General features: G+C 33.0%; 1 protein-coding gene and 1 pseudogene across 2 annotated transcripts in view; both read right to left on the reverse strand.

The window, feature by feature from the left end:
- Positions 1–5,551, reverse strand: part of LOC118548306 (quinone oxidoreductase pseudogene) — a 73,046-nt pseudogene extending 67,495 nt beyond the window's left edge.
- Positions 1–15,627, reverse strand: part of SPOCK3 (SPARC (osteonectin), cwcv and kazal like domains proteoglycan 3) — a 483,784-nt gene that overhangs the window by 146,847 nt on the left and 321,310 nt on the right. The gene's annotated exons all lie outside the window — the stretch shown is intronic.

Consider the following 15,627-nt stretch of genomic DNA (forward strand, 5'->3'; position numbering starts at 1 on the left):
ATGCAGTCACTTTGAAAGACAGTATGACAGTTTTTTGTTTTGTTTTGTTTTTAAGATTTTATTTATTCATTTGAGAGAGAGAGACAGAGAGAGCACAGGCAGGGGGAGGGGCAGAGGGAGAGGGAGAAGCAGACTTCCCGTGGAGAAATGAGCACAATGTGGGACTTGATCCCAGAGTCCCAGGACCCCGGGATCATGACCCAAGCCAAAGGCAGACGCTTAACCAACTGAGCCACCCAGGCGCCCCAGTATGGCAGTTTCTTATAAAACTAAGTACAGACTTACTCTCTAACCCAGCAGCCATGCTCCTAGATATTTACCCAATGATCTAAATATGTGTATATAGATATAGATATCTATACATGGTAGGCAGGTAGGTAAATAGATGATAGATAGATGATAGATAGATAGATAGATAGATAGATAGATAGATAGATAGATGATAGATGATGATAGATGATAGATAGATGATAAATGATAGATGAATAGATGATAGATGATAGATTAGATAGATAGATAGATAGATAGATAGATAGATAGAGATAGATAATAGACTGATTCATGATAAAGAGTGGCACACACAATTATAGACACTGAGAAGTCTAAACAAATGTCTGAGCATCTTGTGGCTGAGTCAGGTTGGCACATAAAATTAATAATGAAATACAGGTTAGTATATATGCAAGTATGTCCTAGCTTTATCCACTGAGAGGGCTTAGAAGCAATGAATTCCCAGTAACAATAAGCACACTAATTTTCTCGAAGTCAAACTTCAAGTCAGTGGCAAGATCACTAATGTAAGCATATAGATGTCTGACCACAACACCTGAGAGTTTAAGCATTAGGATTAACTGAGTCCCTGGACATTTAATTTTTAAATAGAAGACTTTATAATGATCACAATTTCTTAGAAATGTAAATTATAGATCTTGATCTGGTACATGAGATATATGCAAAATGACAGAAATTAGGCCAGATGCAAATTTAATATCTTCTTGAAAGAAGTAATGCCCAAAGTTGTAGAATTTTAATAAAAATTATTTTGCTTGACCTAATTAAGTAATTGTCTCAACACTTTTTATAAATAGACTAGAATCTTAGAAGTTTTTGCTAATATGTCCAAATGGTGAGCATTTTTTCTTAAACAATTGTGTACTCAATCATTGATTGCTATATTTAAATGTGGCTAAAATCTATAAGAAAATTATCTGATAGAGGAGTGACTGCTATACAAAGTTTTTTAAAGGACATATGTCCTTTAAAAATTTGTCATAATTACAGTATGTAAATCATTAACAACATAAAACATTAATTTATAATATATTGGTCATAACTTTTAGTAATCAATGACACTTTTCTGTGATGCCCTTGCATCTTTAAAAGAAAAAGAGGCAGAAACTATGTATGATCAAAACATATTTAAGATAGATCCCTATTTAGTTTAATATTTAGCTCTGGATTTTCTGGTAGGTACAAGTTCTTTAGTCTACAAGCATACCATTAATGTTATTGATATAACACTTTAATAATTACAATATTCTTTTCAGTTATTAATATATCATTTGAAATAATGTAAAAAATATTCTTACCAACAGTAGAAACTACACAACAAAAACCAATGCCCTTAATTTCTGAGGGAATATGATATTTTATCCAGTATTTTTTTTCTCAGCTATATTATTTACCAATCCTAAAATCAAAATAAGGACTTTTCTGATATTGACGTTCTCAAAAAGTCTAGCATCTACACATCCTTTTTAAGGAAATATTAAAGGAGGAGCACCTAGGTGTCTCAGTTGGAAGAGTGTGGGACTCTTGATCTTGGGGTTGTGAGTTTAAGCTCCGCTTGGGGTGTAGAGATTACTTAAATAAATAAAAAAACTTAAAAAAAATTAAATGATCTAGTCAAGAAAACCAAAGGAGACAACATGAGAAAAAGGAAGATATTCAATCCAAACAATTGTGGATATGGAGTAGGAATACCTGTTCTAAGAGTTACAGATGGGGTTTTACTGCAGGCTTAGACAACAGCAGGTCTAGATTGGAGCAGAATGACAGAATAGACAAGTGCCAAGTAGAGGGCGAGTAGTTTCAAGAAACTGGAATGTTGCTTGCCACATTACCATAAATTTAGTAAGTGATTGAAATAATTCTAAAGCAATTTAGACAGTTTATTACTCATGGAACAGCAGGACACATGAGTTTTTTCTTCACGTGGTTCTCATTGACCACCCCCCACGAGTCCCATAGAGGCTCAGTGGAACATTGCCCACAATGGATCTGTGAATGTAAGCAAATCTCCTCACAGAAGCAGGGGGCTTTACTATCCTGTAATTAAATAATTTTTCCTACTAACCTGGAGGGACCAGGGACCCTATATCTAGGGTCCAAGGATGTTACCTTGAAAAGATTGTTCAAGACTTGTAAAAACACCATGGAGAATTGCTTTCCAACACCACTGGAAACCCGAGAGGCATTACCTTACAATTTTGTTCTTTTATCAGGAAGAAAAAGAAAGTTATTCAGAAGCTTCATGAAAGAGAGTTGTGTTAAAGTTAACTAAAACATTATAAAGTTAACTATAACTTGGGATTATTTTAAGAACTGTTAGTGTTGAAAAATAATCCTTTTGATCTTGACATTCTCGTTTTAGTGGCACGAGGCTTATAGTATTAGGTAGTGTGGTGGGCATGTATCTATAGCATAGTAGATCACACTGTGGTGAAAATTATTTACAGACATAATAATATGAACAGTATTTGTTGATTTTCAACATTTAGAACCAAGCTGTAGACAAATCAGAGAAGACATTCTTAAAAACAGTATTTAAATGTAATAAGCAAATATATACAGATGAAAGAAGCTGAGGTGAATCAGTAGAAGTGGTGGAATTTAGGGAGCCCAGTGACACTTTTCTGAAGTTGATGAACAAGAAACAAGTTTACATGTATTAGTTAAAGTTACAAAACCACCAATAGAATAACCGTAATAATATTTTAGTGTCATCATTAGGACGTGGCAGTTGGGGTAGTGAAATAAGCTAAAACTTTACCTTTCATAAAAGACAGTAGATATTGTCTATGACTGGTATAGCATCAGTGAAGGATACATATATCAGAATAATGATCGGAACAAATAAAAGAACTAAATGCCAAAGTGATTCTAATCAGTAGAACAGGATTTTCAAGGACTGGGGCAGGGAACAGTTGTTCTCATTATATCTTGATTTGTACTCATTAGTATTTTACAATGTGCATGAATTATTTTGAAGCGTCAAAACTATCATCTTATAGAAACAGGAATTATAAATCTTCCATAAATATTTTAAGCTTATTTGTTGTGATTCAAAAAATAGCTTTCTTTGTAGCTATTTTCTTTGGTATTATTAAACATTCTTTGCTAATTTACTTCTGTTTGGGATGAGTTCTGCTATTAGAGTTAAAATATTTCTTTTATAGTGATAGAACTGTCACATTTTCAGTAAAGATTCTCATGAAAAAAATCAGAGCTCTTTCTTTCAGAAAACCTAAGTTAAGAACAAATAAATACATTTTAAGGAAAATTTAATATAAGTTTAAGCCAAGTAAGTGCTATTTCCTATCAACTTTTTCATGAGAATAAACAGGAAAAAATAATGAAAAACTGAAAAGGACAGTGAATATCAAGTAAAGTGTTGCCACACTCCATTTAATAGCACAATATAATGTAAAAGTTCTCACCCAGTCATTTTTGTTCAGAGATAAAGCATACTTTCATTATTAAAAATGATTTGGAGAAAATCATACATTGAAATTCTTGAGCACATTTTTATTTCTGGTAATATAATTATGATCAGTGATTTTATATTTACCTGATATTAGTAATTCTGTAAAAATAATAGAAACAGTAATCATTTTGCCAATTAGTAGGAAATTGGCATGAATACACTTTAGAATAAAATGCACAAAAGAGAGTTATTAGTAACACATTAAGTAAGTTGTGTATTGCTAAAATATCTATCTTCCCACATCTCCCTGGAAGCATTAAAAATGTTTCCAAAGAAAGTACAAACAAAACATCTAAGAAAAAAAAAACTAAATGATGTATGTTTCCTGGTTGGTCTTTAAGAAGGTTTATTATATAATATTTTATGAAAATTTGGCTTCAGAAAATATACACTATAAGCAGATGGCTAGGACTGTAGGTGAAGTGATGCAATAAAATTTTAGACTTTTAACAAGCAACCTAAAATGATTTAAGCATTGCTTCTTTTAAACGTATACAGAAACATTTGCTTGTACTCAATTCACTATGAAAACAAAGGTCACTCTTTATTTCTTCTTGGTAACTATAACATAATACAAATACTATAAGTTATTTACACATATACTCCAAAATATATATTGTTATTGATAAAGCATATGACATATGACCATAATAGACGAGAGACCTTAATAGCCTCCACTAATGACAGTGTAGTTAAGGGTCAGGAGGCGTAGCTTCAATTCCTCACTCTGACACTTAGTAGCTATGTGATTTTAGACTGGTTACTTCTCCGTGATTCAAATTAATCATCTTTAAAGTGAGGATTCAAATATAATCCACTTCATAGGATTTTGTGAAGATTAAATGAAATAATGTTTGAAGTGTCAAGCATGTATTAATGAGGGCTAAATTATATTAGTCCATTCCTTTTACCTCTAAATTGACAAAAGTTAAGCCCAACAAATTTAGGGGATTTATTCAAAGTTTACAAAGGTGGCAAACCTGTGTTGAAATTAGTCTCTTTATTCTTAGAAATATGCAGAGTGTCGATTTAAGAAACAGAAAAAACACCTGGTAACTATAGGCATACCTTGGAGATATTGCAGGTTTGGTTCTAGACCATTGCAAAAAAGCAAATATTGTCATAAAGTGAGTCAAATCAATTTTTTGGTTTCCTAGTACATATGTAATAAGGTATGTTTGTACTATACTATTGTCTATTAAGTATGTAATAGTATGTCTAAAAAACAATGTACTTTATTGTTAAAAATTTCTAGCCATCATCTGAGCTTTCAGTGAATCATAATCTTTCTATTGGTGGAGGGTCTTACCTCAATGTTGATGGCTGCTGATTGATTGGGGTGATGATTACCAAAGGTTGGGGAGTCTGTGGCAATTCCTTAACACAACACAGAAGTTTACCACATCAATTGACTCTATCTTTCACAAACAGTCTCTCTGTAGGATGCAATGCTGTTTGATAGCATTTTACCCATAGTAGAACTTCTTTCAAACTTGAAGTCAGTCCTCTAAAATCCTACCGCTGCTTTACCAACTAAGTTTATGTAATATTCTAGATTCTTTGTTGTCATCTCAACAATATTCACAGCCTCTTCACCAGGAGTAGTTTCCATCTCAAGAAATCATTTTCTTTACTCAGCCATAAGAAGCAACTCCCATCCATTCAAGTAGGATTATGAGATTTCAGCAATTCAGTCACATCTTCAGGTTCCACTTCTAATTCTAGTTCTCTTGTTATTTCTCTGTACTTACTTCCCCATTGAAGTCTTGAACCCTTCCACGTCATCTATGAGGATTGGAATCAACTTCTTTCAAATTCCTCTTCATGTTGATATTTTGACCTCATGAATTACAAAAGTTCTTAATGGTATCTAGAAAGATGAGTCCTCTCCAGAAGGTTTTCAATTTACTTTGCCCAGATCCATGAGAGAAATCACCATCTATGGAAGCTGTGTCCTTATGAAATGCATTTCTTAAAAAATAAGACTTGAAAGTCAGAATTACTTCTTGACCCATGGGCTGCAGAATTAGTGTTAGAAGGCATGAAAACATTAATCTCATTGTCTCCATTAGAGCTCTTTTTTTTTTTTTTTAAGATTTATTTATTTATTTATTTGACAGAGAAAGACAGCGAGAGAGGGAACACAAGCAGGGGGGAGTGGGAGAGGGAGAAGCAAGCTCTCTGCCGAGCAGGGAGCCTGATGCGGGGCTCGATCCCAGGACCCTGGGATCATGACCTGAGCTGAAGGCAGATGCTTAAGGACTGAGCCACCCAGGTGCCCCTCCATTAAAGCTCTTGGGTGATCAGGTGCATTGTCAATGAGTGGTCATATTTGGAAAGGAATCTTTTCTTCTGAGCAGTAGGTTTCCACAATGGGCTTAAAATATTCCATAAACATGTTGTAAACAAATATGTTATCATCCAGGCTTTGCTATTCCATTTATAGAACACAGACAGAGTAGATTAGCATAATTCTTAAGGGCCCTGTGATTTTTGTAATGGTCAATGAGCATAGGCTTCAACTAAAGTCATCGGATGCATTAGCCCCTAACAAGAGAGTTAGTCTGTCTTTTGAAGCTTTGAAGCCAGGCATTGTCTTCTCCTCTCCGGCTATGAAAGTCTTAGGTGCCGTCTTCTTCCTATAGAAGGCTGTTTCATCTATACTGAGAATCTGTTGCTTAGTGTAGCCACCTTCATTAGTTATTTGAGCTAGCTTTTCTGGATGACTTGCCTCAGCTTCTACATCAGCAAGTGCTTTACCTTGCACTTTCCTGTTATGGAGATGGCTTTTTTCCATAAACCTCATGAACCAACCTCTCCTAGAGTCCAACACTTATTCAACAACTTCCTCACCTCTTTCAGCCTTCATAGAATTGAAGAGAATTAAGGCGTTGCTCTGGATTAGGCTTTGGTTTAAGGGAATGTTGTGACTACCCTGATCTTCTACCCAGACCACTCAAACTTTCTTCCTATGAGCAATATGGTTGTTTTGCTTTTTTATCATTCATGTATTCACTGGAATAGCACATTTAATTTCCTTCAAGAACTTCTCCTTTGCATTCACAACTTGGCTAACTGGTACAAAAGGTCCGGCTTTTGGCCTGTCTTGGCTCTCAACATGCCTTCTTCAAGATGCTTAATAATTTCTAGCTTTTGATTTAAAGTAAGAGACATGTGACACTTCCTTTTACTTGAACACTTAGAGGCCATCATAGAGTTATTAATTCGCCTAATTTCAACATTGCTGTGTCTAGGGAAAGAGAAGGAGGCTCAAGGAGAGAGAGACAGGAGGCAACCAATGGAGCAGTCAGAACACACACATTTATCAATTAAGTTCACCATTGTATATGGATGCAGTTTGTGGTACCCCAAAATAATTACCGTAGTAATATCAAAGACCACTGCACACAAATCATAACAAATATAACAATAATAAAAAACTTTGAAATATTATGAGAATGACCAAAATGTGACATAGAGACTTGAAGTGAACAAATGATTTTAGAAAACTAGCACCAGTAGACTTGCTCAATGCAGGGCTGCCACAAACCTTCCATCTAAAACCCATAATATCTGCAAAGCACAATAAAGCAAACTGCAATAAAATGAGGTATGCTGTATTTTAAGTTGGATATATCCATTAACTTTATGACCTTCAGTTTCCTCTTGTGTCCAACTTGTATACCAATAATACCTACATGTTGTGAGGAGTGAATGAAATGACAGAGGCGAAGTATCTTGCACATAATAGATGTCAGATATATATTATTTTTACCCTTTTGCTTTATATTCTACATATTTGTTGTGTTCTCTCAATCCCACCAGATTGGCTGGAATGGATTATATGTTGGGAATTGGAAATGAGTAGTAGTAAAAGGAACAAATATTTATTGAATACTAATTGTATACACCAAGTAATTTGTCTGCATTGTTTCATTTAACTGGCACATGCTGAAGTTAATCTTTCTACAACCACTACTGATATTCTAATTGCCAAAGTCTGTGATCATTTCTTAAGCTTCATATCACAGAACGTTCCTCCTAAATTTGGGAGTCAAGTTCACTATCTCTTCCAAGGCAGAATCCTTCAGTTTATGGTACACTGTTCTTTCCTGATTCTCATTCCCATCTCATTAAACCTTGCATAGATTCCTCTTTCTCTTATGGGCCTGTGCTTATCAGTCTTTTCCAGACCTCTCACTTTTTACACCTCAGTAGGTCTCCAGTGTTTCTTCCAAACCAGATCTCTTGCCTCAGATGTGTAAACACAAATGTCTCTACATTTAGATGGACCCTAGACTCTTTAAACATACTGTCTAATATTGGACTTACTGATTTTCCCTTCTAAACTCGATATTTTTACAAATTTCCATCTTGGTTTTATGATCATAATCTTCTCAGGAGTTGTCATTGACTGCTGGCCACATCACCTTCTCTAAATTCAATCAGTCAACAAGTTCCTAACCATTTTGCTTCTAAAATATTTCTTGAATCCATCACCTGCTTCTTATTCCTAATACTTTAATCACTAGCCTCTCACACCTCAATTATTGCAAACCTCCCAACTGCTCTTGCTTTTCCGTTCTTGAACTCTCATGTTTAATCTTCACACATCCTTATTTCAATGTTTAAAATTCAAATATAACCTCTCCTCTACATGTTGAACTCACTGAAAATCTTTGTAGACTGGTTTGTCCAAACATTTACTCAAAATATTTCTTTGTTATTCATTATTCATGCTCTTTTAAACTATGATTTCCAAATAAACTAAACAAACTAATAGTGAAAAGGTACATTGTAATAAAAAAACCCACAAAAACCATTAAAAACTTCAAAATATGCTTTTAAAATTAGTTGTGGAGGTATATAGAATACAATGAAATATAATTTTAATTTTGTAAGCATTTTGAAATTGAAAAAATACATAGGCATATTTATGAACAGAAACATCCATCACACAGTAGCATTATTTTTTTCCTTTTCTCATTTTAGACATTTGCAAAGTAGCAGGTAATTTGATATGTAATTAACAGAACCTATTCTATTTCTAAGATAAAAAGTAATATATTCAGTAAATTCACTAATAGTAATTCACCAAAAATATTAATAGTATCAGCAAATAAAGAAATATAGAGTAATACACACAGTGTCTTTAGTTCAACTAAATTACTTATTCTAAATATAATCTACAGAAAAAGAATATATTCTCATTTGGGGGGGTTAATTCAATATGGCTTCATGCTTTCTTCTATAAAAAATATATATCTAAAGTTGATGGTCTATTTTTTTCTTATCTTCCAAAATACCACATCAATTTTTTTGGACTATATAAATACTTCATTGACTTTGCTTTCCTTTTTTATTTTGAGGCTTAAAATTATCATCAGGATCCTGGGGACTCATTGAAAGTTTTGGAAAAAGCTAGCAAGCTACATAAAGAAACTATAATTTAAACTCTGAAATGTTATTCCAAAGAACTATTCAGAATATGTGATGCTAACTTTAAATATATTTTTTGGTTTCTTTACTTACAAAAGAATTTTTCAGGAGTTCTAAATACAAAAAAATTGACCTCACTTCCACATTTGGAAAAATTATCATTCTATATTAGAAGTGGAATAGCAACATCTCATAATCTTACATTATCTTCAATATTGGTGGAGAACAACACTGTTTAATATGGGGCAGATTACACTTTTTTAGATACATATTATGTGGATGGGGGACAGTGGGCATGTGTATTACTGGAAGTAGTATTATTTTATATCTTTATTTGTGATTATGCAATTATTATTTATTTTCTTCCTTGAACTAAGCTTGAATGGAATGTGGTTTCTGGGTTAGGATTTAAGTCTCTAAACTACAAAGAAGATGAGACCAGTATAATAAAGATTCAAGTGCGGAGACAGTTTGGATAACAGTATCCCTCTATTTGGTGCATTTTTATTTGTTCTTTCAAGAAATGTACACACACACACACACACACACAGAAATGTACACATTTTACCATGCGAATGTCAGCAAAAGTGTTGGCTGTTATCAAACTCTTAACAATCTCAACATATCCATTTTGAATCCAGAAATGTGCAGTGTCTGGCTTCATCTTTTGGTTGTCTCTAATGTTCAACTATAAGTGAAGGCAAACCATATCACAGTGGACATTGATTCTGATTGGACTTGTATCAGTTCTGATTTGTTGGGGCCCATTCCATACTTGTTGTTAAATATTGTGACTATCACTCCTGCTTTTAAAAAGCGTTCTTATATTATATGTTGTAAAGAATTATTTTCAAATAATGAATTAGATATACCCTTGAAAGGAGTGAAACAAAGACTATGTATAAATAGTCCTTTGGTGGCCTAAGAACTAATACAGGGCTCTCCTTGCTTTTATATCTGATAACATACAGCTTCATAAACTTAAGATACAAAATTTTTAACTATAATTTATAGGGAAGATAAAGATTAATCCTACAATAATTTTATGCAGAAAATAAAGTATTTGTGTACAATTTGAAATCAATCACCTAAACAGCAACACACAAAAAAGTACTTCTTCAGGGAAGAGCTACAGCTATCTCCATGTTTAAAACCATCCCTTTCCAAAAATAGTAAGTGATATTGTAATGGTGTTACATGATGACAGAAGGTAGCTACATTCTTTTGTTGAGCAGAGCCTAACCTATAGAGATGTTGTACACCTGAAACTAATGTCACATTGTCAACTATACTATAAAAAAGAAGTGGTGTATATATATATACACAATAGAATATTTTCCAGCCATAAGAAAGAAGGGCATCCTGCCATATGTGACAACATGAATGGAGCTTGAGTGCATTTTATGCTAAGTGATATAAGTCAGACAGAGGAAGACAAATACTGTATGTTATCAGTCATTTGTGAAATCGAAAAGCAAACAGAGTAAAATGGTGGTTACCAGCTGGGGTTATAGGATGTGTGTTGTTCAGGGGGACAAACTTGCAATGAATAGTAAATAAGTCTTAGAGACCTAATTTACAGTATAGTGAATAGAGAACAATATTGTATTATAATCATCAAATGTGCTAAGAGACTAGAACTTAATTATTCTAACCACTGAAAAGAAATGATAATTATGTAACATGATAGGTACAAATTATCACTACAATATCAATAATGTTACAATATATAAATGTATCAAATTAACATGTATACACCTTAAATTTATAGTGTTATGTATCACATATATTTCAATTAAAAATAAACTTTAAAAAGTCTCTTTCTGGGTTATGTTCTGTTTTTTAAGAAATATCAATTTTAATCCAGAAACATCTTTCAAATATTCCAAAAGATTAAGCTTCATTTTTATTATAAATTATCATTTAACACTACCCAGTAATTTTATTTAATTTTATTTTTCTACGAATCTAAGAAAGTAAAATTATGGAAGAACTTACCATTTATGAATATTATTTTTCATGGAGAAGTTTGTATGTTCTAAGAGCATATTAATACACTGATGTTAAACTGTTTCCTACTGAAAATTCATCCCATCATAAAGGGGATTTTTTAGAGTCCATATGAGAAATAAATGGTAAAACTATATTTTTTTTTTTGCCAATTGGAAGAAAGCATAAATAAGTTCTTACTCAATGTTCTTTTTTTAACTAAATTCAGTTATAATCATAGCACAATAATTAAGTAAATTATGTTTCTTAAGAGGGCTCCACATGATCCAGAGCAATGAAGTGAATAGAGAAAAAATGACTGTGTCAGAACACAGAACTCATCCTCATATTTTGTCTTTTTGTGGATAAAACCTATCAAACTTTCTAGTTTAGCATGTCAAGAGACAACTGAAGACTTTATAAATCTATAGCTCCCCACATGTATTTAAAAAACATTTTAATCAGTCTTGGATGAGGTATCTTTCATTAAAAGAAGAGCTCTTTTTGTTTCTGTTGTTGGATGATCTGTGACTCCACACATGACTTTCATGGGCATAATGATCTCTGATACAAGAGGGACTCAGAACAATGTCTTCTTTACCTTGTGCCTGATGTGGGTCCCAAGCAAGAATAAAAGCAAGCACAGTGTCCTTGTACTTTGTTGTTAAACCCATTGTTCTTAAAAATGTGTGGCTGATACCAAGGCTCAATGTTTGAAAAATATGTTTTTACGTTGCCTTCGGCAACAACATATGAATCAAAACTGCTTTCTTCTAACTTTCTAGTCCTATAGTGCCAACTTAACACCAATACACACAAATTCTGATATAAACTAAGTAGCAAAAGCAAGTACTAAAGAATTCAAGAATCTTTAAATAAACTCCACAAAATTATAATCGCAAAAACAATGAAGGAATGAAGGTATAGGTGTTGACAAATGTGTTTGGAGTTGTAGTTAAAAATATAATTTTCCTGAAGACCTTAAATGACCAGAGAGGGTGTTTTTAGTTAACAAAAACAGTATCCTGGACAATTAGGTTAATATATTTAAAATCTAAATAAGCAGATATTTATTTGAGAAAGCATAAATTAGCATAATTGTATGAAAAAGATACATGCGCACGCACAGACACACACACACACACACAGACACACACACACACACGCAGACACACACACACACACACGCTCTGCAAAGACCAGTAGCTATGAAAAGAATGTGAAAGATTTATCAAAGAAAATAACCAATAATGGCTCCTAGGCGACAGAATTCAACCGCTGAGTTATGACAAACTTTCAATGCACAGTTAATTTCCAGTGTATAAATACTATTAACTAAAGAAATGAAAACTCTCCAAGCATTTTGTACCCAACCTGATAAAAAAAAGCATAATAAATAAAATTTAAAATGACGATGTATGAAAAATTATATACTTTATTAGAATTCAACAGCATTTAACAAGTGTCATCAATTAAAATGATATAAAGTTTCAAAGATGGTTTAATTTGACGAAATACACCCATAAATCTTTACAATTTATATATATCCTATTTTACAGATGAAAAAACTGAGACACATAAATTTAAATATAATGCCAAAGGTTACACACCCAGTGCAGAACTATTCTAGAATCTATACTTTTAGCCAATAAATTATGCTACCCCACAGGATAACACCACATAAAACAGAAAGAAGTTCTGTAAAAGAGTTACACACACACACACACACACACACACATTTACAATCAAAACTGAAGCAAGCAAGTCTAGTATGCAGGCTAATAGTTACAGTGAATGAGCATCTATTTAATTCTGATACTCTTAGAGAATGAAGCTAAAAGAGAAATAGATTGAGTTACAAGATTCCCAATTTTTGATAAAAGGAAACTTAAGTTGTATAAAAAAATGCAGGTGAGGATGTAATGGAAACTATGAACCACAAGACCAAAAAAAACAAACTGGTATTTTTTTATTAGCATTCTATAAATCACCCAGTCAAGCTAATTTACATGTCACCTCCTCACATAGTTACCATTTTGTGTGTGTGTTGTGTATGGTGAGAACTCCTGACATCTATTCTCTCAGCAAGTCTCTAGTATTCAAAATGGTGTTATTAACCAGTAGTCATGCGGAACCTTGGATCTCTAGACTTATTCAACCTTCATAACTGTGATTTTACACCCTTTGACCAGCCTCTCCCCCACTTCCACATCTCCTAACCCTTGGTAACCACTTTTCTACTCTCTGGTTCTATGTATTCAACTTTTTTTAAGATTCTCCATATAAGAGAGATCATGCAGTTTTTCTCTTTCTTCTTCTGGCTTATGTCACTTAGCATAGTGTTGTCCAGGTACATCCATGTTGCTGCATTTGGCAGAATCTTCTGTTTTAGTATATACTTGGAATGGAATATTACATATCACAATTTCTCTATTCATCCATCAATGAATACTTAGGTTGTCCCCATGTCTTGTAAATAATGCTGTAGTGAGAATGGGAATATAGACATCTCTTTGAGATACTGATTTCATTTTCTTGGATATATACCCAAAAGTGGTATTGCCGATCATATGGTAGTTCTTTTTTAGTGTTTGGAGGAAGCTCATATTATTTTCCACAATGGCTGTGCCAATTTACATTGCCATCAACAATGTACAAGGCTTGCCTTTCTTCCACATCCTCATCAACACTTCTTTTCTTTTATCTTTTTGATAATATTGAAATATTTTATGGGTTCTCTTCCATTTCTCTTGCTGTCTCCACTCCAACTCAGTATTTCAATTTATGAAGGTGTGTGTGGTTAGATGCATGTTGGGGTGAGGGTAAAGGGCATTAAAGTGATATTATTTAAAATTAATAAAATTTTTAAGAGATTAGAAATACAAAACCATAATAGCTATATAGACACATAATTATTTAAAAAAAGTATTTGGGAGATTAGAATACTCAAATTTGAAACTAAAAAGAAATGTCATTTAAAGGGTCTTCTGAATCTAGCCAGTCAAGTGAATAACCTAATGGAACACATGGAATATCAGAGGTCTAAAGTTTACTGTGTTTACATATCACCACCGTGTAGATCATCTAAGATACTTCTAGGGTATATTCCTCTGAATTTGGATTTACCAACTACAAAATAAACACTTTCTAAGGTCCTTTCCATTGCTCTTGATCTTTGGTCCTGCAAATCCCTCCTAAGATTTAGGATTGCATTATATATTATATGCAAATTCTATGGAAAATGATCTCTTCATAGACCATGATCACAACCATGAATTTCATATTAACCTGGCTATATAAAATATATTAGCTTTAAAATTCATCTGAAATGTCAATAGTCTTTGAATGAAGTTGATTAACCTTCCAAATAATCATTCTGTGTTTGTGACCAAATGATAAACGTTAAAAAAAAAAAATGGTGACTAGGGTGAAGAAAGTAATACCCTATAGGAACCTAGAAGCATATGGCCTTTGTAATCTTGATTTTATGAGTTCGGAAAACAGAAAAATGTATCGTTAAGTTAACAATTGAAGAGGGTACGGTATACTTATTTACCTATGTAAATTCAGAATCTGGAATTTCAAAAATGTAAGCTATTTTTTTTTATTTTTGTTACTTGACTGTATATACTTGGACCAATTTGTGCATATCCATTATTGAATACATTAGGAGAACAGAGGAGAAATTAATTTTTTCTACTCCATAAAGAAAATGCATTTTTATTAGTTTTTATAGATTATAAGTAGCTTTGAAGAATTTATTCTGCTTTAATATAGTAAAAACATAATATGATGTCAATTTGACCTCAAATGTAGGAAGTCAGAAAGATTTAAAACCTATTTCATCGTGGGTAATTTCTTCCTCACTTTTCTAAAACAGAGATGCTATTAAACAGAATTTCCTGCACTGCCAAAGTCAGTCTATCAAAGGTATGCTTCTAATATAAATGACAGTTGAAAGATTAGAAATGATACTGAACTAAGTTTTACATTTCCCATGTCTCTTGGCCTTTGGCACTGAGTAGAAATGACATTCACAATTTTCTGTACTGCTTTTCCACAGCAGCTAGCAAAATCCTGTACTCGCTTTGCCCTGACAATCCATTAAAACAGGATTATTTTAAATTCTTCTTACCTCTCTTTCCACACACAATTGAACACAAATGATCTTTGTCCCCTGACGATATGACTTTAAGAAAAGTTTCCTTCTGGACATATTAATATAAACGTCATCCAGAGAATCTGAGCAACGTGAAACATAATCATTGTTTACTCACAAGGAATCCTCTTCTCAAATGTGTTACCTTCCATATTTAAAGCATATTAAGTTCCTTTTGCAGTTTGTGGGAGGATAGGATAAATTGATCAACATCAAACATATCTTCTCATTCAAAAGTAAGTTCAAAAGCAGGGAATCTTATTGAAGGGAAACC

This window comes from Halichoerus grypus, chromosome 3, assembly GCF_964656455.1.
Source record: "Halichoerus grypus chromosome 3, mHalGry1.hap1.1, whole genome shotgun sequence".
Taxonomy (NCBI): domain Eukaryota; kingdom Metazoa; phylum Chordata; class Mammalia; order Carnivora; family Phocidae; genus Halichoerus; species Halichoerus grypus.